At 45.1% G+C, this 21,712-nt stretch overlaps 1 long non-coding RNA gene across 2 annotated transcripts in view; it reads right to left on the reverse strand.

Annotated features, from left to right (window-relative positions):
• The window catches only part of LOC128832907 (uncharacterized), a 133,144-nt gene that overhangs the window by 67,640 nt on the left and 43,792 nt on the right, over window positions 1–21,712 (reverse strand). Inside the window, exon 4 of one of the 2 annotated variants that reach the window (XR_008444082.1) lies at window positions 9,090–9,176. The exons of the other annotated variant lie outside the window; for it this stretch is intronic. This is a non-coding gene — a long non-coding RNA (uncharacterized LOC128832907). Of the gene's footprint in view, window positions 1–9,089; window positions 9,177–21,712 lie in introns of those variants that run through there. 2 annotated transcript variants of the gene reach the window in all.

Below are 21,712 nucleotides of genomic sequence, written 5' to 3' on the forward strand. Positions count from 1 at the left end.
AACATACTTAATGAGACATATATAAATAAACAAAACAATAAGTGCTTACTATGACATTCAGAAACTCACTTGCAAGCTCCTTTCTTTGAAAGGAGACATTGCTCGGTTTGCTTTCCTTGAGTTGGTGAAATAAGCTGTTAACTTGCTCACATCTGTCTTTTGTCACTTCAATTCAACCCTCCAACATTCACTGGCAACATTTGAAAACATTATTGTTTCGGTGGAAATGTCACATACCTAATGGCTTTACAGGGAGGTGGGGGGGAAGGAGGAGCAATAATTGCTTTTTTTTTTAAATGCATGCAATAAAATTACCAAGGAATGCAAAACTGGACATATGGTGTCAAATTTGTGTGTGTGGGTAGGATAGCTGTTTTGTTTAATTCTGGCCAATTCACTAATCTGTTCCCACACTTGCATAGCTGCAGAGAGAGCCTGACTCAGGAAAGGCAGTGGGTATGCAAACCAGGGGAGAGCTTTGTAAAAATGGATGAAAATAAGACAAATAATGTTAAGTTTATCTCTAGTATAATTCGGTATTTGATCTATTGTTTGTAATCAGAGGAGATGTTCCCATAGCCATAAATCAGTAGTTTCTTTTGACAGGACAACTCAAGCTTTTCCAAATCCTTGTGGCTTGGTTTCCATTATATGGACTACAGCTGTTCAAACCAGTGAGTGGAGAAGCAGGCATTGGAGGGAAGTTAGTAATTCATCTTTTTGCCTTGGGACTATGACCACTACAACGCTAAGTGTGGTGTGTCAGATAAATATCCCACGTCTGAGGAATGATTTATAGGAAAATGCTGAAATAAATAATAATAAAACGTGTTAGGACATGCAGAGCTCATTCAGGGTCGTCTGAGTATACCCAGAAGTACATATGAGAGCTGGGCTCATCCTTCCCTCGTGGCTGCGACTCCTAACATATTGGTTTTATTTAGAGTCAGATTATGATTTGAGTTTCACCAGTGTAAATCAGGAGTAGTCCGTAGAGCTTACACCGGTTTATCTGAGATCAGAATGTGGCTCTTAGCTTGGTAACGTCTCAAGAGTTAACAGTAAAAAAAAAAAACCGGTGGCTCGCAGCTTTGAAATGTCAGCCAGCTGCGGCAGCCCATTCGCTGCTGTCTATTGATGCCTTTCTCCACCTCCTCCCTTGGTATCAAGGCAGAAGAGCCAGAGCTTGTCACTGTGGACCCATTGCCATTACAGACATTTCCATTTTTCTAAGTAACAGTCTGGCTCAAGCTGAGCTTGTCTGGAAAAATATCACAGGAGAACGCTTCAAGTCTACAGGCCCCTTAAGTCTTAAGCTTTCCCTTCTCCAAAAGCTCAAGAGACCTCCTAGATTTACCTAAATTAACCTTTCTGATGTCCATTCCACCAAAGAAAGGCTCTTTTGGCACCGGTTTCCAAATAAAGTGAACCTGGAAACCAGCAACGTGAGAAACAAAGAGATATTTCATAGCCAATATACAATAGCACTCTCATGGAAAGCTAAATCTGCTCATTTTAAAGCCTTCGTTTTATTAATGCATTGATTTAGAAGCCTTTATTTATTGAGACGCTTTGAGACTTGCTTAATTTATAGATCTTATGCAGAACAATAGGACCATCTTAGACTGTGAAATGCTACTTTGTTGCTTTTCCACTGCTGGCCTGAATGTGAATACTTTTGATGGTGTCTATTTGGCTTGAATATGTCAGATGCAGACCAGACAGGATGCTAAAGAAAGAAACTGGTGTCCTCCATTTTCAAGGGCTGGCTCATTAAGCATTCTGTGATGAATTTGCTCTGTTTATAAATTCTAACACTTACAGCCATACCTGACTTGAACTTGAGTAGCTGTGAACTGGGCTTCTGAGAGCTAGATTTTCCAAGGAATACTGTACAGTAAGTTCAAAAACTCAGGCTGTACATACTCAGTTGGGGGTATAAGTGCAAGAGCATACCCAAGACCTGCTGTTAAACGTTTACTCACATTGGTGTCAGTGGGATCACTCACATGAGTAAGATCTCACTCACATAGGGAAGGGTTGTACAGTCAAGGCAAGAATATTCCACAATGACTCCTGATTCCCACCCTAAGGTAGTGCATAATGATAATTGCACACAGCTGGCTATAGCCATTACAAACTATATCAGGGCCCAAACAGTGTGTTGAGTGCAGCACAGCTGCGCAGAGTTACTCCAGTAGGTGCTGACACCAGGAGGGCCAGATCCTGCTTTGGTGAAAATGGGGAAAGCTCCATTATTTAGACAGATAGGAGCCCAACTGTTCATGGGCAAAGATGTAACTATTTTCAGCTGCAGCTAGGCTCTTCAGTTGCACTCCTGGGAATATCTCCATAGCTGTAGGAGCAATTTCATTTGCCTACTTCCCCTAATTGCTCACTTGGGGCTCAGGTAAGGCCAGAATTATGGTAGATGTGGGGCAGAAGGTGCATTTCCTGAGTGGGAGTGGATGAGAACAAGCTAGGGCAGAGGCAGGCATAATGTCATCAGGATATGACAGCTGTCATCTTGGCTGATACACCAGGCTAAAGCAAAAGCTACAGCTTGAGTTAAAGAGTCAAGGCTTGTTAGCTGGGGCTGTAACAGACTCCTATCCTCTGTGGATCGGGCACAGAGAGGGCTCTGTACTACTTGCCAGTGGGTTGCACGGGCAAGAACAGAGGGGAGGAACAGCAGTCACTGAGGGCACTTGCTACAGCTTGCCAAGATGCATAGTTTGCACTGATCCCAGCTTTGCCCTCGTGGCCACACCTCCAAACCACCCAGAAACACCCCATCTGGAACAGCCCTCCTCTTTGAATTCAAGTCCTGGCTGCAGCACGACAGTTACCTCCTTTGTGAGAGAGGCTGGATAAAGAGGACGCCCTGCTCCCTCCCTCCCCCACATCTGTCCCAGACCAGCCATAATGTGCCCCAGAGTGGGCACCCTTTGAAAACCCTAAGAAAGCATAGCTAGCATTTATTGGGAAATGCTAATCATGTGCTCAGATGCTGGTCACACTATCACTTGGAAGACTTTGGCCAGATCCCCAAGTTCGGCCAACCTGACCTTAGTCACCTTTGTGCTCCCCTGATTCTTGGGCAGTGAGGCTTGATTCAGCCCCAGGAGTACATCAGAGCAGTGTCTCATTTGTTCTAGCATTAATGGCCCCCTCGTGGCCATTCTGCTGGTCTAGGATTACCATAATTCGAGGAGTTCCAGATTTTCACTGGACATAGGGATGGCATGGAACCAGCTTTGCCAGGCTTTCTACCAATCATGGATTCCCATATGCGAAGGTCCGTTTTTGAGACGCAAAGGGGATGTGAGTTTAATTTTGTCTTTCAAGTATGTTCTCCAGTTGTGCTGACCTCTGCATTTACTCTGCTTACAATAATCTTGCAGAGCATGTGTTACACAATGCCAGGTTTCAGGGTAGCAGCCGTGTTAGTCTGTATCCTCAAAAAGAACAGGAGTACTTGTGGCACCTTAGAGACTAGCAAATTTATTTTCGTGGGCTGCAACCCACTTCTTCGGATGCATATAGAGTGAAACATATATTGAGGAGATATATATATACACACATACAGATATATACACACATATAGAGATCTCTGTATGTGTGTATATATATCTCCTCAATATATGTTTCACTCTATATGCATCCGAAGAAGTGGGTTGCAGCCCACGAAAGCTTATGCTCTAATAAATTTGTTAGTCTCTAAGGTGCCACAAGTACTCCTGTTCTTTTTGTGTTACACAATGTCTGTCTCTTACGTTAACCTTCTCCACCAAAGAACCAATACTCCAGGGAGTCCCACTGTCCCCAAGATCAGAAATACAGGAGGGCCCAATTAAGTCTGAGGAGGCAGTGTGACCTTGAGAACAAAATGGCTTTGCCAATAGCTAAGAGAAATCCCAACAGAAGTCATGTCACAGAATATGGAGCGACATGCTGATTCTAGGCACCAGTAACACTTGTCTGAGGTTGCTGATGTTTTGCAGCATTCCATAGGACAGTCGTATTTAGCTGTGTTTTTCTTATGAAGAAACTGACTGCATAGTTTAAGCCCAGCACTGCGCCAATTTAGTTCCCTCCTAAATTATAAATTGTTCCTTTAAATTGGTTTGGAGATTATTCTGCTATGTGAAATCCACCTGGAACTCTTTGGGTTTTTCCTGACAAGCTGGTGAAATGTTGGGCAGTCTGGTTTACAGTTTATGTTGTTATTATATCACTTATTTGGAGCTTTTCTAAGTAAAAGGCTTTTGGCAATTTAAACACAGCAGGCTAGATTCTGAGATCAAGAGATTTGCTCCAGATTTGCAGTCATGTAGCTGAGATCAGAATGTCACCTAGCATTTATTATTTCTACTGGAGTTTACTTTAGTTCACATTTAATTTAGCTTTAATTGTTAACCATCCAAGCATAATTTTCCATTTCTAGCTACATTCCTTTAGAATTAGGTTTCCTGAACTCTCTGCAGTTGCTACCTGGACTGATCCAGCTTTGGTACGTTGAAAACATGGGGAAGCATGGATTGAGTCTGCACCTTCATTTCTCTCTTGTATAATGAGTACCATCCCTGTGAACATACACCTATATTGCTATGCCTGTCTTTCAGCCAATACATCACTGATGAGTGACATGAGACTCACTCTTCCTCCAAGAGCTGAAAATACCAGTAGCTTCCTGCTGGTCATAGGTAATTAAAAGTGAGCCCAAACTCCATAGTTCCTCACGATGATGCACAGCACTGTCTGTTCATAATGCCTCTGATATAATAACTTTCCTCCATAGGTCCCAAAGCCCTTTAGAAAGGAGGTCAGTATCATTTTACAGATGGGGAAACTGAGGCACAGCAACATGAAGAGATTTGTCCAAGGTTATTCAGCAATTAAGTTGCAGAGCCAGGAACAGAACCCAGGCCTCCTGAATGCACATGCCCTAGCCACAGATCTGCAGTACCTCTGTTGTCCACTGATCTTAATTTTATAAGATGCAAAAGAAGGTTCCTCCTGGAAGATGCGATCCCCTACTCACAATAAACGCAGTGCAAAAGTACTTGCACATAAAAGAACCACAGCAGCAGAGGACTGAGAAAATTTGTCTCACTTATCCAAACATTTTCATTCTGGGGCACGGGGTGTCCATAAATTCAGTAGGGAGGGTTCTTCAGTCTCCATGTTATTGGAGGCAAAAGCAGATGTTTTGATTAGCAGTCTTTCACAAATTAACAATAGCAGAAAATCAACTAAAAAGCAGAACTGTGCAACCTGACACAAACATATCAACTGGGATAACCCTAAAGGTCATTGATTAAATTTAAGAACATGGTTATCCATCAGCTCTCCCTAAAAAGGGGAAAGAACCATGCAACACTACTTTAAGAAGGAGATGAAAATTCCCTGAATTTATGCACCCATCCCCCCGCCCAAAGTTAAAATTTCCACATAAGTTGGATACATTTTTTTCATTCTCACTTCGGTGGCTGGGGGCATAAATTCAGTAGTGATGGGATTTTTGTAGTAGTATCCCCCTTCCCCATCACTGTCAATTATTTGAACTACAGCTTGCAGAAACCTCCTGTTGAAGGCGGTTTCACCTGACTAAAGTTTTTCATGGAATTTAGTGAATGCTGTGACGCACAAAATCGCTGCCCACAAAACTGTACATATCATGCACTGGATCCATTGGCCCATGAGGCAGCTGCTATTGCCATAGTGAAATGGGCTTTAATCTTGAATGGGGGAGATAATTTTGTGTGGCATATAAAGCCAATGAATAATGTCCTCCTCTCCCTTGCCCCCAATATATATTGCTATGGAGTATCTGGGGCATGGGGTAGCATCCCTACCATCTTGGTTAATATCCATTTGTTACCTGGGGTTCTCTGAACCCTAAGATGTGGTGGTAACTAATCTTTGTTTTCCAGGTGGTGTCAGGAAATATATCAATGGGGGACACAGCACCTCCAACTGATAAATGATTGATACACACAAGAGTGCTTCCACTTAAAAGTCCTTGTTTTGATTGAGTACAAAGCACACATCTAAAATAGCCATAGTCTTAGAGCAACCCAAAAATAGTTACTCAAAGTTTGAAGTGGTGTCGAGTGATTCAGCAGCAGGGTTCTGGGGCCAGCCTTTCTCCCCCCCCCCCCCAAGTTTTTCCAAAGTACACTCTCTAACTAAACTCTTTATAGGTTTCCTCCAAACAAAGTACATAACTCATAATGGCCCCTAATAAACTAGCAATCTCCCTAGCAACAGCCTAGCAGCAGCAAATAATAATTCATTATTCTACTTATCACCAAAGCACCTTCAGCAATTGAACCTCCTCAGTTCACCCTCCTGGGGGTGGACACCTGGCAAAGGGACCTGCTCTGCATCAGTGGCTGCCAGTTGGGTCCTGGTGTGCTGGGGCCCTTTGTTCAGCTCCTGGTGGCTTCTGCTGTGCACCCTCCTGGGATGGAGTACCCAGCAATGTCCATGTTAGTTGCTGTGGGATGGGCTTCAGCACCTTGTCTTACTGGGTCCCTCATAAGTCTGTGGCTGCCGGTGGCCTGCTTTGTAACTGCGGTAGCACCGATGGGGGAGTGAAAGGGACACTGCTCTTTCCTTACCCTCGGCCAGCTGTGCTGATCACAGGATACAGACCCTGCCCTTACCGCTCTTTTATATATATATTTTTCATATGCCATTATCAGGGCTATTTTGGGGGGAGAGCTTGGCAAAAGTCCCCACAATTGCCCAGAGCTCCATGAGGTACATTTGATTGGCCCTTCAAAAGCCAGTACCCCAGCGTTAAAAAAATGGAGAGCTGAGGAAAAAAGATTCTAGAAGACATGGGAAAAGAAGAAAAAAATAACCAGGTTATGGAGAGTCGACAGCAGAACTAACTCTTAGCCTCCTTCACTTTTGGAAGTAGAGAAAATACAGGAGGGGCTCTTCAGTTGGAGAAGGGTCAGCCCAGCCAATCAAAACATCTGACTGCCTCTGACAGCAGGGAGACTGAAGAAACCATCACTACTGAATTTATGACCCAAAGAGAGAACAGCATTGCCCCATGCTAGGGCAACAGCCAGAAGAAGAATTGAGCATGACATGAAAACGAAGCCTGATCTGCACTGCTGCTGGTAACAGGTATGTGGCATGTCCCTGCGGCCCCGGGGGGAAAGGAGGGAGCAGAGGGTCTTCACACGCTGCTCTCGCCCCGAGCGCCGACTCCGAGCTTCCACTGGCCATGTACCGTGGGTGGGGCAGCACACAGAGCCTCCTGCTTCCCTCTCCACCCCCCAGGAGCTGTAGTGACATGCCAGCCGCTTCTGGAAGAGGTGCAGGGCCAGGGCAGGCAGGGAGCCTGCCTTAGCCTTGCTGTGCCACCAACCAGGAGCTGCCCAAGGTAAGCATTGTACGGCTGGAGCCCACACCCCTCACCCCCTCCTGCACCCCAACCTCCTTTCCCAGCCCAGAGCCCCCTCCTGGACCCCGCACTCCCTCCTGCACCTCAACCCCCTGCCTCAGCCCTGAGCCCGCTCCAGCACCCAAACTTCCTCCCAGAGCTCACACTCCAGCCTCCCTCCTGCACCCCAGCCCCCTGCCCCAGGCTCACCCTGGAGCCCCCTCCCACACTCCGAATCCCTCGGCCCCAGCCCAGAGCCTGCAACCCCTTCTGCTCCCCAACCCCCTGCCCCAGCCTGGTGAAAGTGAGTGAGGGTGAGGGAAAGCAAGCAACTGAGGGAGGGGGGGATGGAGTGAGTGGGGCGGGGCCTTGGAGAAGGGGCAGGGCAAGGATGTTTGGGTTTTTGCGATTAGACTGTTGGCAACCCTACTATGTGGTGAGAATTAATATTGCACTGGATAGCTGTAGCATTAACTAATACTGGGTTTCCCTGTGAGTTTTGATTTATTTGGGGTTTTTTTGGGGGGGAGGGGTTGTTAACATATCAAGCAAGGTTTGGTGGGGCTGAATCCTCTCACATGCCCTTGTTTCTGGCATGTTGTGTGTGCACTGCATTGCCATCATAACAGCGCATGTGACCATTCCACACAGACGTTTTAAAGAGGCACTGAGCACTTGCTGTGTTTTGCAATAGTAAATTACTACAGATTTCCTCCCTTGGGGCTGGTCTGTACGCAAAATAACTAAACTGGTCTTAATTCACACATTTTGTTATATCAGTATAAGGGTGCATGTGGATCAGCCCTCAGTGAACCAGACCAAATGACAGCATACAGCTTTGAATGTCTCAGCCCCAGGGTTCCCAGGACTTGTTTGAATGGAGCCCAAACTTGCAAAGCACTAACGGCCTCTAAGAGGCTGAGCACTAGGACTGAATGGAATACAACAATTGCGTTTAGCAAAAAATGTTGAGATTTCAAAGTTTTTGAGGAAACTTTTTCCTTTTGGAGAGACAGCGCACGAGCAACACCCCAGAATAGCCAATAGCCTGGTGGTTAGGACACTCAGCAGGGATGTGGAAGGTTGAAGTCTCTGTGCTGCCTATTCAAACTATAGAGTCTCTCTCTTCCTCTTCCCTACATTCTGGACCTGAAAAACCTTCCAGACAAAACAGCATTTTCCAACAGAAAAGTATAGCAGAAAATTTTTCAACCAGCTCTGCAGAGTACCCTCAGCTCCCGCTGACCATTTGTGGGCCTGGGCCTTTTAAGAGTGGCAGCCCTATAGAATGACCCATACAAGTAAGTAACAAGGTTAGGGGGACAAATCTTCAGAACTGCACATTAATTGTCCATGTAACGTCCAAGACCTCCAACTCAAAGATTATCTTTGTGTCTGTGGAGCCCTCAAAGGTTCAGTGGATGGATTTTTTGTTTTCTAAACCTGAACTGAGGGCTTGCAAAAATGACTGAATTCACTACCCGGGAGAGAAAAGTCCTTTATTTATTCAGACAACCTTTACAGCAGTGGCAGCAGCCATGTAAGCATTTCCACGCTGCCATACAACTCTCTGTGCCTCAACCCTGAGCATATGGGGTGAAAGGGTCATTCAGTCTCCAAGCCCATCCAGTCCTTGGCTTCTCTGATGATACTACCAACCCAATAAGGGGGACTTTCAGGAGACCTGGATTCTATTCCTAGCTCTGCCACTGGTTTGCTGAGTAACCTCGGGCAAGTCACTTTCCCCCTCTGTGGGCCTCGGTTTCCCCATCTGTAAAACAAAGATAATGTATCTGTAAAACACCTGGATATCTACTGATGAAAAGCACTAGGCATTACTTTTATAATTCAAGCAGTGATTTATAATGAGGTCACCTGTGCACTAGGAACTGGAGTGACACACCAACTCATTGCATGTAGGACTACTGAGCAGCTATCAATAGATAACAAGTGGCTCTCAAGCTGGGATGAGTTTTAACTAGTGACTCACAAAAAAGGTCCAAGGTACCATATCCTATTATTCATCTCCTGAGCCACAAAGTCTCCCAAGTTTTCTTTCTAATTAATTTCATGCTTTGGTGAAATCCAGATTGTCCCTACAAACGCTACATTTCTAGCAGCCATAGACATTAGGCTTTTAATAGAAATGGTTCTTTCATGGTGCAAACATTATAGAATCAGCTTTATATTAAGCCACTCAAAAATCTGTAAGCTTAAAAGCTGAAAAAGCAGTGAGAACTGACTGGGCTCAGATATGACGGCATCTAAAAATGTAAATGCCTAGAGACTTTGCATGATTGTTTATATTGGAGAGCTCAGTCCTCTGAAGGGAACTCAAACGTATACTGCCTATCACTACACAAAGTTCTCATCCTGTCCTCCAAAGCACTTGCAACCCTTCCCAGATTGGTGTCATCTGCAAAAAGTCATTTTCTCCATTCCATTATCCAAGTCATTAGTGAAACTCTGGGCTAGTACCAGACCCAGGACTGATCCCTGTGGGAAGCCACTAGATTCGCCCTCCCAGTTTGACAGCAAACCATCGATAACTCCTATTTGGGAATGGTCTTTCAACCATTTGTGCACCCACCTTATAATAGTTTCATCTAGACTATTTTGCTTATACTAGTTTGCTTATGAGAATTCATGTGGGCCTGTATCAAAAGCCTTACAAAAGTTGTAAAATTGTAAAACAACTTAAATAGTCTCCAAGTGGAAACACAACTCTTTTCTGATTAAAAAAATCCAAATTGCATAAGACCCTCATGTCCTCTGATCATTCTGATGTGTTTATCTCCTGATTATTATAACACTGTGAATAAGCCTTTTTGACTCATTGCAGTGCAAAAAGCTTTCTTGGTTTTACAAGGAGAGCCAGGCTTGTGGCCAATTTAGAAGGGGTTTTGTTTGGTTGGTTTTTTTAAATGATATTTTCATTTAAAAACACAAGCAGGAAACAACATACAGTACTACTGGCCAGTGTGAACTGGTCACAGGCTCTCACAATCATAAGTACTAGGATGTTCTGCAGTCTAAACATGGAGACATCTGAATTAGAGGACAAGAGGAAAGTGCAAATTCTGCTGCTGTGTGAAGCTAAGCAGCTGCATGGGGAAAGAGCAGCAAGAGAGACATAATTTCTCTTTATCTGGCACATGCACATTAGCACTGACAGAGAGACAGGGCCAGCTCTAGGCACCAGCTGAGCAAGCTCGTGCTTGGGGCGGCAGATTCTAAGGGGCGGCATTCCCTCAAATCCTTTTTTTTTTCTTCTTCTTTTTTGCTTTGCCACTTCGGCCACCCCACAGGTTTTTTCTTTTTGGTTCGCTGCTCCGGCTGCCCTGTAGGGGGCGGCGGCGCAGAGAAGAGGAGTGCCCTGCTGGGAGCGGGCTGCGCGCTCCGGCTGCCCCAGCTGGTGCCAGGTCTGTAGCAAGCCCGGCAGGGCAGCCCACGTCCTTCCCTCCCCGCCAACCGGAGCGGCGCGGAGCCCTCCCAGCAGGCGGCGCGGCGGGAGGGGCCGCGTAGCGAGCGCCCTGCTGAAGAAAGCTCTGGCCGCCCCCCCCCGCTCCCTCCCCCTCTCCCTGCACCTGTGCTCCGGCCGCCCTGCACGGTATTTTTTGCTCTGCCGCTCCGGCCACCCCGCAGGTTTGTTTGTTCTTTTTTTATTTTTGCTTGGGGAGGCAAAAAAGCCAGAGCCGGTCCTGCAGAGAGGCATGGTATACAAGATCTGTCTAACCACCTTTATGTCCCATGGTGTCCACAGTCACATGACAACTGATGTGGTTTGCCATTTGGCAATCCCCAATTGTTCCATAATCAGACACTTATCCAGCCACCGGGCAGTAAATGGTGTTTAACTTTTCTAATGGCCAGCACACATGGCAGATGTTAACATGTGCTGCTTGCTGACACTGCCATGTTTTTATCATCAGTACTGATTGCTGTAAAGAAAAAAAAAGCACTGCAGTTGTTAATTAACACGAAAAGTAAACACAAATTCCATCATCTTTCAAACAAGAGGATGAGATTAATCCTCAAACTGCAAGTGATCCCGAAATGGGAATCTGTCCATAGAAGACTTACAGAAAACACTGTAGCAGCTACACATGTTTTCAGGCCAAGATCAAAGCAACACTATTCTCTAGTGTTGGAATCTAGTAAAGAAGAGAATTAGATCTATCACCACCATGGGCAATTCTTCCCTGCGGAGCTCTCAAAGACCAAGGGGAACACAGCACCAGCTCAGCTCAGATCGTATTTCTATAAGATTCACAGTGTGAAATAGCAAAATTGAGCCAAATCTTGGCCAGAGTTCACCAGGCTGCATAGAGACAAATTCCACAGGGGCCAGCAGGTGTGGAGTAACTCCCCACCTGGGCCAGCTCTAGGTTTTTTTGCCGCCCCAAGCAAAAAACTTTTTGGCTGCCCCCACCCCAGCCCTGGGCTCCCCCAACCCCCGCACTTCCTGCCGTCCCAGCGCTGGGCTTCCCCCCTTTCCTTACCCTTCCCCCCACCAGTGCCCTCCCCCCACCCACACCCCCCTGCCACCCCAGCCCTGGGCTCTCCCCCCCCCCCCCCAACCTGCACTCTCCTGCTGTCCCAGCCCTGGGTCACTGATAACTCATTCCCAAGCTGGGTCTTTCAGCAGGAATTTTGGATGTGCACAGAACACAGACAGGATTGGTTCCCATATAGTGACAGAACTGCAGTAAAGTGGAACAATTTTCAGCTTGTGTGATTGGAGGATATCTGGATGCATATTATCAGACTGTCCTACACAAATGAGGAAAAGTTGAGGTGCCTTTATTATTCTTTTGTTCCACTCTTTATTTCTATGGGGAATTTGCCAATGCAATATCACTGTCTTCCTTTTAAACAAATAAAACTTAAAAAAAAAAAAGGCAATGGATGTTGAAAATAGCAATTCCAGTCCTAAAAACCACTGGGAAGCATTTATTGCTCAATTTTATCCTACTTTTTCTACAGCAAGTTACAGTGGATCAGTATATTTGATTTGGGAGAAATGAAGTAACAGCTGCCCAAATTGAGCTTGAGCACTCCTGAATTTTGAGGGTTCAAATCTGGAAGGCCGGTGCTAGATTCCCTTTTTGAATATTGGCTAAATCTGGAAAGGAAAAGTCAATTTCTGCTTCCATGGCTCAGAAGTGGAAATCCTCCTATGTGCCTGGTACTGTATCTAAAGCTGCCCAAGTCCTCTAGCAGAGCCTCCCCTCCCTTACTTTTCATTTTAAATTCTAGTGGGATCCATGTACCTCCCTTGCTAGGCTTCAGATAGAGGGGGCACTGTCCATTTAGTCCACCCAGTTCCTTCTTTGTGGGCTGCAAGGTGAGGTCACACCAGTATCCCTACTCCAGTCTGGGGATGTCTTCTGAAGGGGATATATGGGCCAAAGCCTTCTACTCCTTGGGCTGGGCACAACTGTCCCCCACTCACAGTGCCACCCCCTTCTAGCAGCCACCTCTCCATCCACAGCAAGCTGCAGCATGGCTCAGCTACCTCACTCCCTCCCCTTCCCTTTCCTGTTGATAGCTGCCAAGGGATTGCTGGGAAATGTAGTTCTTTCCCTGCTCCAGGGCTGGCTCTATAGACAGGGAGCTAGGCAAGGAACTACAGCTCCCAGGGTCCCGTGGGTTCTCCGCTTGTGCAGCCGGCCCCCAAGCAAAAAAAAAAAAAAAAAAGATGGCCCAAATGCCGCCCCCTGCAAATGTGCTGCCCCAAGCACCTGCTTGCTTTGCTGGTGCCTAGAGCCGGCCCTGCTCCCCACAGTCTGCCAAGGAGCAGCAGCTCTGCTCTGCTCCCATGACTGCCAGCTGAGGGCTGCAGTGCTTCTCACAGTTGCTGTGACCCTCTCCACAAAGGAGGGTTGGCCATTGCTGTGCTCTCCTAGTCTCCTAGTCCCTAGGTATTTGGCCTAATCATGGATCCACTGGCTCTGCACTGTTCCACTACTGTCCCAGTCCTCTCCCCTAAACCCCCTTGTATGATGGAGCCAAGTGGAGTTACCCCATGGCATCCATAAAGGCTAAGATCCCATGTGCGAGTTTCAATTATTTCCCCTGCCCTGGTGCTGCTGCATTCCCAGTTTTACATGTAATGGGGGTGGGGTATAAATGAGAGACATGAGGAGGAAAGATTTGCCCAATAGAGAGGAAGGATTATTGTGAGTTATGACTTCAAGCTCTTGGTCCAGTTGTTACCATAGGGATTAAAATTGCAATTGAATTCATTATCACCCAGCCAGCATTTATCCCTGGGTTGTTATGACCCTCTAGAATGCTGCCTAAAGCCAACAAGAAGTACATTAACTGAGAACAAAAGGTATTGTTAAAAAACAAACAAAAAAACCCCAAGAGTTGCCTATAAGGCCATAGGATACAGAGCAGCTAAATCCAGGAACACTCTAGGGATCATGATCTCTGAGACCCCCCTATCAGGCCCCAGTACACTTTTATCTTATCAGTTTATCCAAATATGTCAGTGTGTGTCACAAACATGCACCAGTCAGAACTTTCTTTCCAAGGGATGCTTTATTGCTTTTGTTATTTCAACAGTACATCCCTAATTGTTTTAGCTGTAAGACTGGGAATTGTGATTAGATTTTAAAGACTCCTAGGACAAGCTGGGTTCTTGCATATCAATTTTTCCAGCTGTGTTAACAAACTGATGTGAAACAGATGGGCGGCTGATACAAAGCTCAAAGCACTGGAGCACTTGGGTAATCAATTAACACCTTCCAAAGTTATGAATGCCTTAATAACCTGAATCCTCACTTCTCATGAAGAACAGCAGGAGTTCATTACTGTTGTGACACTTTTACACCGAGCATTAGAGGGGAAAAATCTATTTCACAGGGCACAGACTAGTTCCATCCACTCTCTCTGGTTCCTTGCAACATTTTCTGTTGTAAGTACCAGTAATCAGGCTATTGTGCTGATCTTTGATTTGTCAGATACTCCATCCTTAATGATAGTTCCTTGCCATTTAATTTGCAGCGAGCAGCTTTATATCTGGACAGTTATAAGCACTATAGAAAAATCTTATTTTTGTCTATCTATATGCTACTTATATCAAGAGAAAAAGCATTTAGAAAACACAAAGGGTATGTTTACACAGCAAAATCTGTATCCAGGCTAGCCTAGCCCAGCTAGCACAGAGAACAATAGCAGTGAAGACAGCATAACATACACTTCAGCACAGGTAGTACAAAACTGGCATGGACAGTGGGTATGTACTCAGATAATTAGCCCACTCTAAAACCCTTGCGACACTGTCTTCACTGTGCCATTGTTACCTGCACTAGGTGGATTCAAGCTAGCTTGGGCAGGCTAGAGAGCTTTGGCTGTGTAAACATACCCTTTGTCTTTTCCAAATGCTTTTTCAGTGATAGAAAGAGCCTGTAGTTAGATAAAACTAAGATTTTTCTATAGTGCCTATAACTGTGTCAAAGCACTGAACAGGCCATTTAGATTTATAAAGCATTGTCCATATAGTGGTCTCTGCTCTTTGCCTCTTCCAGATTTTTAGGAGCATTTCTAGGACTTGGAAGGGATGTTAATGTTTCCTTGTCTTTTGCTATGGTAACATGGCTTTGGCAAACTGGTAGAGTGAACTGATGATGGGCAGATTTTGGCTTACTCTTATTTCCTCCATTAGCTCTCTCCCAAACTGAGTGTCCTTGATCCATTAGTTTGTGCCACAGTTAAAAATATTCAAGAGTATTTGTTATACTTGTTTGAACCAAGTCAATTGAATTCAAGTCTTTGAGGGGTCAGGCATGTGGACAACGGGAATCCAGTGGATATAGTGTACTTAGATTTTCAGAAAGCCATTGACAAGGTCCCTCACCAAAGGCTCTTAAGCAAAGTAAGCTGTCATGGGATAAGAGGGAAGGTCCTCTCATGGATTGGTAACTGGTTAAAAGATACGAAACAAAGGGTAGGAATAAACGGTCAGTTTTCAGAATGGAGAGAGGTAAATAATGGCGTCACTCAGGGATCTGTACTGGGACCAGTGCTATTCAACATATTCATAAATGATCTGGAAAAAGGGATAAACAGTGAGGTGGCAAAATTTGCAGATGATACAAAACTACTCAAGATAGTTAAGTCCCAAGCAGACTGCGAAGAGTTACGAAAGGATCTCTCAAAACTGGGTGACTGGGCAACAAAATGGCAGATGAAATTCGATGTTGATAAATGCAAAGTAATGCACATTGGAAAACATAATCCCAACTATACATATAAAATGATGGGGTCTAAATTAGCTGTTACCACTCAAGAAAGAGATCTTGGAGTCATTGTGGATAGTTCTGTAAAAACATCCACTCAATGTGTAGCGGCAGTCAAAAAAGCAAACAGCATGTTGGGAATCATTAAGAAAGGGATCGATAATAAGACAGAAATATCATTTTGCCTCTATATAAATCCATAGGACGCCCACATCTTGAATACTGCGTGCAGATATGATCACCCCATCTCAAAAAAGATATATTGGAATTGGAAAAGGTTCAGAAAAGGGCAACAAAAATGATTAGGAGTATGGAACATCTTCCATATGAGGTGAGATTAATAAGACTGGGACTTTTCAGCTTGGAAAAGAGATGACCTGTCAAGCTCAGCGCACAGAGGGCCTGATCCAAAGCGAACTGCTGGCAAGGGGAGTCTTTTCATTGATTGAAGTGGGATTTGAATCAGGCCCTAATGTAAACAAAACAAGGATAACAACATATGCCCTTTAAATTCCACCAGATGACTAGAATGATTTAGTTGATATGGACCTCAATCAGATTTGATCGGGGGGCGGGGGAGAGGGAGGGAGGAGGAGATGTGATGGGTTGAATCACAGAAACCCCCTTGGGACTGCCACCTGATATGCTGAGGCTACCTCTGAGCCCGTTTTCCTTGGCAGCTTGGGACTTCAGTGCCTTGTCTGGTTGTGCCAGACACGCTAGCCTGCTGCAACACAGACCCAGGACTGAACCACGTCCCCCAGAAAGCTGCAGACTTAACTGAAAATGGCTTAGAAAGTGCTCCTGTATCTAGCACCCAGATACCCAGCTCCCAATGGGGTCCAAACCCCAAATAAATCCGTTTTACTCTGTATAAAGCTTATACAGGGTAAACTCAAATTGTTCGCCCTCTATAACACTGATAGAGAGATATGCACAGCTGTTTGCTCCCCCAGGTATTAATTACATACTCTGGGTCAATTAATAAGCAAAAAGTGATTTTATTAAATATAAAAAGTAGGATTTAAGTGGTTCCAAGTAATAACAGACAGAACAAAGTTAATTAACAGGCAAAATAAAACAAAACAAGCAAGTCTAAGCCTAATATATTAGGAAATTAAATGTAGGTAAATCTCACCCTCAGAGATGTTCCAATAAGCTTCTTTGACAGACTAGACTCCTTCCTAGTCTGGGTCCAGCAATCACTCACACCCCCATAGTTCCTGTCCTTTGTTCCAGTTTCTATCAGGCATTTCTTTGGGGTGGAGACGCTATCTTCTGAGCCAGCTGACGACAAAATGGAGGGGTTTTCAGGGCCTTATATAGTCTTTCTCTTGTGGGTGGAAACCCCTCTGTTCTTCTGTGTAAAATCCCCTCAACCAGATGGAGTCTGCAGTCACCTCTCTCGCCGGGGGGTGCTAGTTGCGCTTGTGCGGTGCACCGCAGGGTCCCAAGTGGGTGAGCCAGCTGGGGGCCGCAGGAGTGGGGGGAGCCCTCTGCCCTGACCCCCCCTCACACACACCCAGCCCTCTGCCCGGAGCCCTGACCACCCTCACACACACCTCAGCCCTGAGCCCCCGACACACACACCCAGCCCCCTGCCCTGACCTTGTTTATTTTACAATACAACAATAGTTTAGTTATATAATATATAGACTTATAGAGAGAGACCTTCTAAAAACATTAAAATGTATTACTGGCACGTGAAACATTAAAGCAGAGTGAATAAATGAAGACTCGGCACACCACATCTGAAAGGTTGCCAACCCCTGGTTTACATGTTACTTTTAATGTCCCCAGGAAAGCTCAGATGTGGATTGGTGTCTCCCAAAGTCCAGTGTTAGTTAAGTACTCCCAATTACTTGAATAATCCCTTCACATTATGTTGACCAAATCTGTCTTATGTGCTTCCTACAGCAAACACTTTAAATACAAGCACAGAACCAATGCTCATAACTTCAGATATAAAAATGATACATGCATACAAATAGGATGAATATATTCAGTAGATCATAATCTTTGCAAAGATATGCCATGTAACATATCTAGCATAAAACATATTCCAGTTATGTCATGTTTACACTTATAAGCATATTTCTATAAAGCATATGGGGTGCAATGTCACAGGAGAAATATGCCCTCTCAACTCATAATTAGGGCACTACCAAATTTATGGTAAAAATGATTAGGGGTATGGAGCATCTACCATATGAGGAGAGATTAATAAGACTCTGACTTTTCAGCTTGGAAAAGAGATGAATAAGGGGGGATATGATTGAGGTCTATAAAATCATGACTGGTGTGGAGAAAGTAGATAAGAAATTTTTATTTACTCCTCATAACGCACGAACTAGGTATCACCAAATGAAATTAATAGGGAGCAGGTTTAAAAACAAAAGGAAGTATTTCTTCACACAACGCACAGTCAACCTGAGGAACTCTTTGCCAGAGGATGTTGTGAAGGCCAAGACTATAACAAGGTTCAAAAAAGAACTAGATAAGTTAATGGAGAATAGGTCTAACAATGGCTATTAGTCAGGCTAGGCAGGGATGATGTCCCTAGCCTCTGTTTGCCAGAAGCTGGGAATGAGTGACAGGGAATGGATCACTTGATGTTTACCTGTTCATTCCCTCTGCGGCACCTGGTATTGGCCACTGTCAGAAGGCAGGATACTGGGCTAGATGGACCTTTGGTCTGACCCTGTATGGCCGTTCTTATGTTCATAATAACTTCTAGTGTTGGTGGAATACTGTTATGCAGGAGATGAGACTAGATTCTGGTAATTGTTCTTTCTGGCCTTAACATTTACGAATATCAAAGAGTTTGAAAGCTGTCATAGTTCAGATATGCACTTGTCCAGGGAGCCAAATTATTAGAATGACTTGAATCAGCAAAATTGAGTTAGAAACCTCAATAGAAAAGGTTTTTGGCACTTTGTGCTCCCAGTCGGGCAGTAGGTAATACATAGATGCTATCCTCACTGTAGTATAGGGTTTTTTCACTTCCGCCAGACCAGGAACAGCAGAAGAGCCCCCAAATAATTGGAAGAAAGAAAGTTAAGAGGTAAATTAATTTTACTCTTAAGGCTCTGGAAGAGTTTGGTTCATTCAGCTCATCTGAGTGAATGGTTGGTTGGCTCTTATTTTATCCCATGCGTTTTGTCCATCCTTAATAATTTAATGGATCAATTACTTAGTGACAACTTTGCTCTTCCCCAGGCCCATGTGACACGTGAGCTCATCTTAAAGGTACTGAGCCTTATGAATTCCAAGATGAGGGATGGGAGCTGAGTAAACTGAGCTTGCATATCTCCCTCCATGTCCCCCTTGCTCATATGCTCTCCTTGGACCTACCATCTCCACGTCTTCCACTCAGGGCATCGCCAGAAGTGAGCCACCACTCGCAGCTGTTGGTGAGCTTTTCTCTCTGCACTTATCTTACCTCCATCTCCAGCTACCTCGTTAGCACCAAGTTACTGCTGGGCCTGAGGCCAGGAGTTCCATGCCCCCAGCTGCTGATGCATTCTGAGCTGCATGAGTTTTGCTGTTTCCCTGCTTGCAGAAGGCAGGAGCTGACAACTGAGCTTATTTTCAGAGGCTGCAGTGTGAGTTTGGGTTTGGGAATGAGTACAGTGGATTAAATGGGAAAGTATTTTTAGCTTCTTTTAATGGAATTTAGCATCTGGAAAAAAGACTGCCCTATGACCAGCCAGCCATGGCCAGTGGGTATAATAGGCCAGGGAAGGCTCTGCCATCTCTGGCTGGAGCTGCTTGGGCAGGCCTGGTACTGGGGTCGGCTGGCCGGCAGGCGGTGCTCAGGCCCGGGCTCGAGTCGGTCAGCTGGGTGGGGCCGGCCCAGGGCTCTTTTGGCAGCAGGGGGAGGGGGATTGGGGTTTCAGGCCAGCCTGGGGCTTTTCCAGCCACAGGAGGGGGGGAGGCGGGGCTCAGGACTCCTGCTGCAGGGGATCGGGCCTCTGGGCTAGCCTTCCCAAAGGGGTGGGCCCAAGCCCCACCCTCTGCCCAGGCAATTCTGTAATTTGGGATCTCCACCTCCTAAACTGTAGGATACCCTGCCCCTCAACTGTAAGATGTAAACCCCATCTTCTCAAGCACTATTGGATATCGCCCTGCTGCTTGCACAAGGAAAAGAAGCCTCCTTTAATCTCTTCTTCCCTTTTGCATACACATTAAGCATAGAGCAGGATTAGTTATTTGAGACCTATGTGTAAATGGATCACGTGCCACCATGTCTCTAAAGGGAGCAAAAACAAGTACTGGGGAAAGGCCATTTGAAAGGGAATTCACAGCTCAGGTACTTAGCCACAGCATTGGGCTTTAGACTCAACTTTATGGGATCAGTTCCTTTAGGGTACGTTCACACTGCAATAAAAACCCTGCAACACAGGGCCCAGGTCAATTGCCTTGGACTGTCAGGGGTCGGGCTGCAAGGCTCAAAATTGCTGTGGAGATGTTTGGGCTCACTTTGGCGTCCAGACTCTGAGACCCAGGCCCTCACTGGGTTTCAGAGGCCGGGCTTCACCCCGAGCCCAAATGTCTACATTGCAGTTTTTAGCTCTACAGCCTGAGCCCAAGTCAGCTGAGCAGGACCAGCCGCAGCCATGCCGTGCGTCTTTTAATGCAGTGTAGACATACCGCAAAATGTTCACTTTTAACTCAGCAAGGGATGCATTATAGGGCACCCTATTGTGCATCTGAGCCATGAAGTATTGTTTTATGGGAACTGATATGTTTGCATCTAAAAAAAAAAAGAGATTTTACAATAACTTACCATATTTAATCCATCTCCTTTATTTTGGATTAATTTTTCTGCTTGTTAATATCTTTTATTACAGTTTCAAAAAAGTGAATTAATGCTCATGACTGACATTCCTGGATCCTATAGTCCGCTGTTTAAGCACCGGAAATGCAACAGGAGCACAGGCTGAGCAAGTTTTCCCTATAGAGCCTCGCCAGTGTGTCTCCTCTCTGACCAGGAGTTACCATTTCAGTCTTCCGTCTCTGCTGAGGGAGCCACCAATGATGCTAATTAGTCCCAATTTTGGTGGTTTCCTGATGTGGACATCTGACACCAGATTCAGACCATCAAGTCTTTCCTCACAAGCCACTGAACGTGGATCAAAGGTAGTGTTTGCTCACTACCTGAAGGTGAAAGGTTCTAGATCCCATTACATATCACCCGAGTCATCCAGTCTTCTTGTTTACATTTTTGTCAAAAGAAATTGAGAGGTTTTTACACTTGTGAGGTGGGTGTAAAAGAAAAACAGAAGTGTGCGTGAACTGGCATTTCTCGGTCCCCAGTCGGTTAGTTTTGGAGAACAGCCAAGAAAAGAAGGTCATTACTAGCTTTCCAACTGTGAACATGGGGCCACCCTGGGCACAATGTGGTGCTCTTATGTGAAGTTTTGGTTAATCTGTGTGTTGCCTCAAAGGGCATGATGCCACAAAGAGCCGAGGGATTCCTGGCTAGAGCTTATAACACGTGAGTTTTAACACCACGGATGCAACTGGTCACTTTGTGCCTGCTCAGGTGCCCAGTGAAAAATCAGTGGCCTGATTCCCAATGATTCCTCAGTGAAAGCTGAGACAACAGGTCAAGTTATCTGCTGGTGTAAATTGGAGCAGGTCCAGAGACTTCAGTGAAGCTATTGCAATTTACACCACCAAGAATTTGAATCCTCAGAAGCTTCTCTCTTGGTGCTATGGAGATGCACCTGCTTTTATTGCTTCAATTACTGCCTACTGAATAACGCACAAAAATGTCGTTTCAGAACTGTGCGTGCAGTCTATTACTATTAGAAAACCCAGGATATAACACCTATTTCAAATAACCTTAGGGATGGATTCTTCTCTCATACCAGAGTAAATCAGGAATAACTCCACTGCGTTCAATGGAATTACACACATGTAAACTTGGTCAGTGAGAGGAGATTCAGGCCATAAGTGTTTGAAAAAAAAAACCCAATATATTTTCTTCCATTCTCTGTTATCCATTCTCTTGCTGTCTCCCATACTCTCTTGTATTTTTCTTTGCCTCCCT

This window comes from Malaclemys terrapin, chromosome 2, assembly GCF_027887155.1.
Source record: "Malaclemys terrapin pileata isolate rMalTer1 chromosome 2, rMalTer1.hap1, whole genome shotgun sequence".
Taxonomy (NCBI): Eukaryota; Metazoa; Chordata; order Testudines; family Emydidae; genus Malaclemys; species Malaclemys terrapin.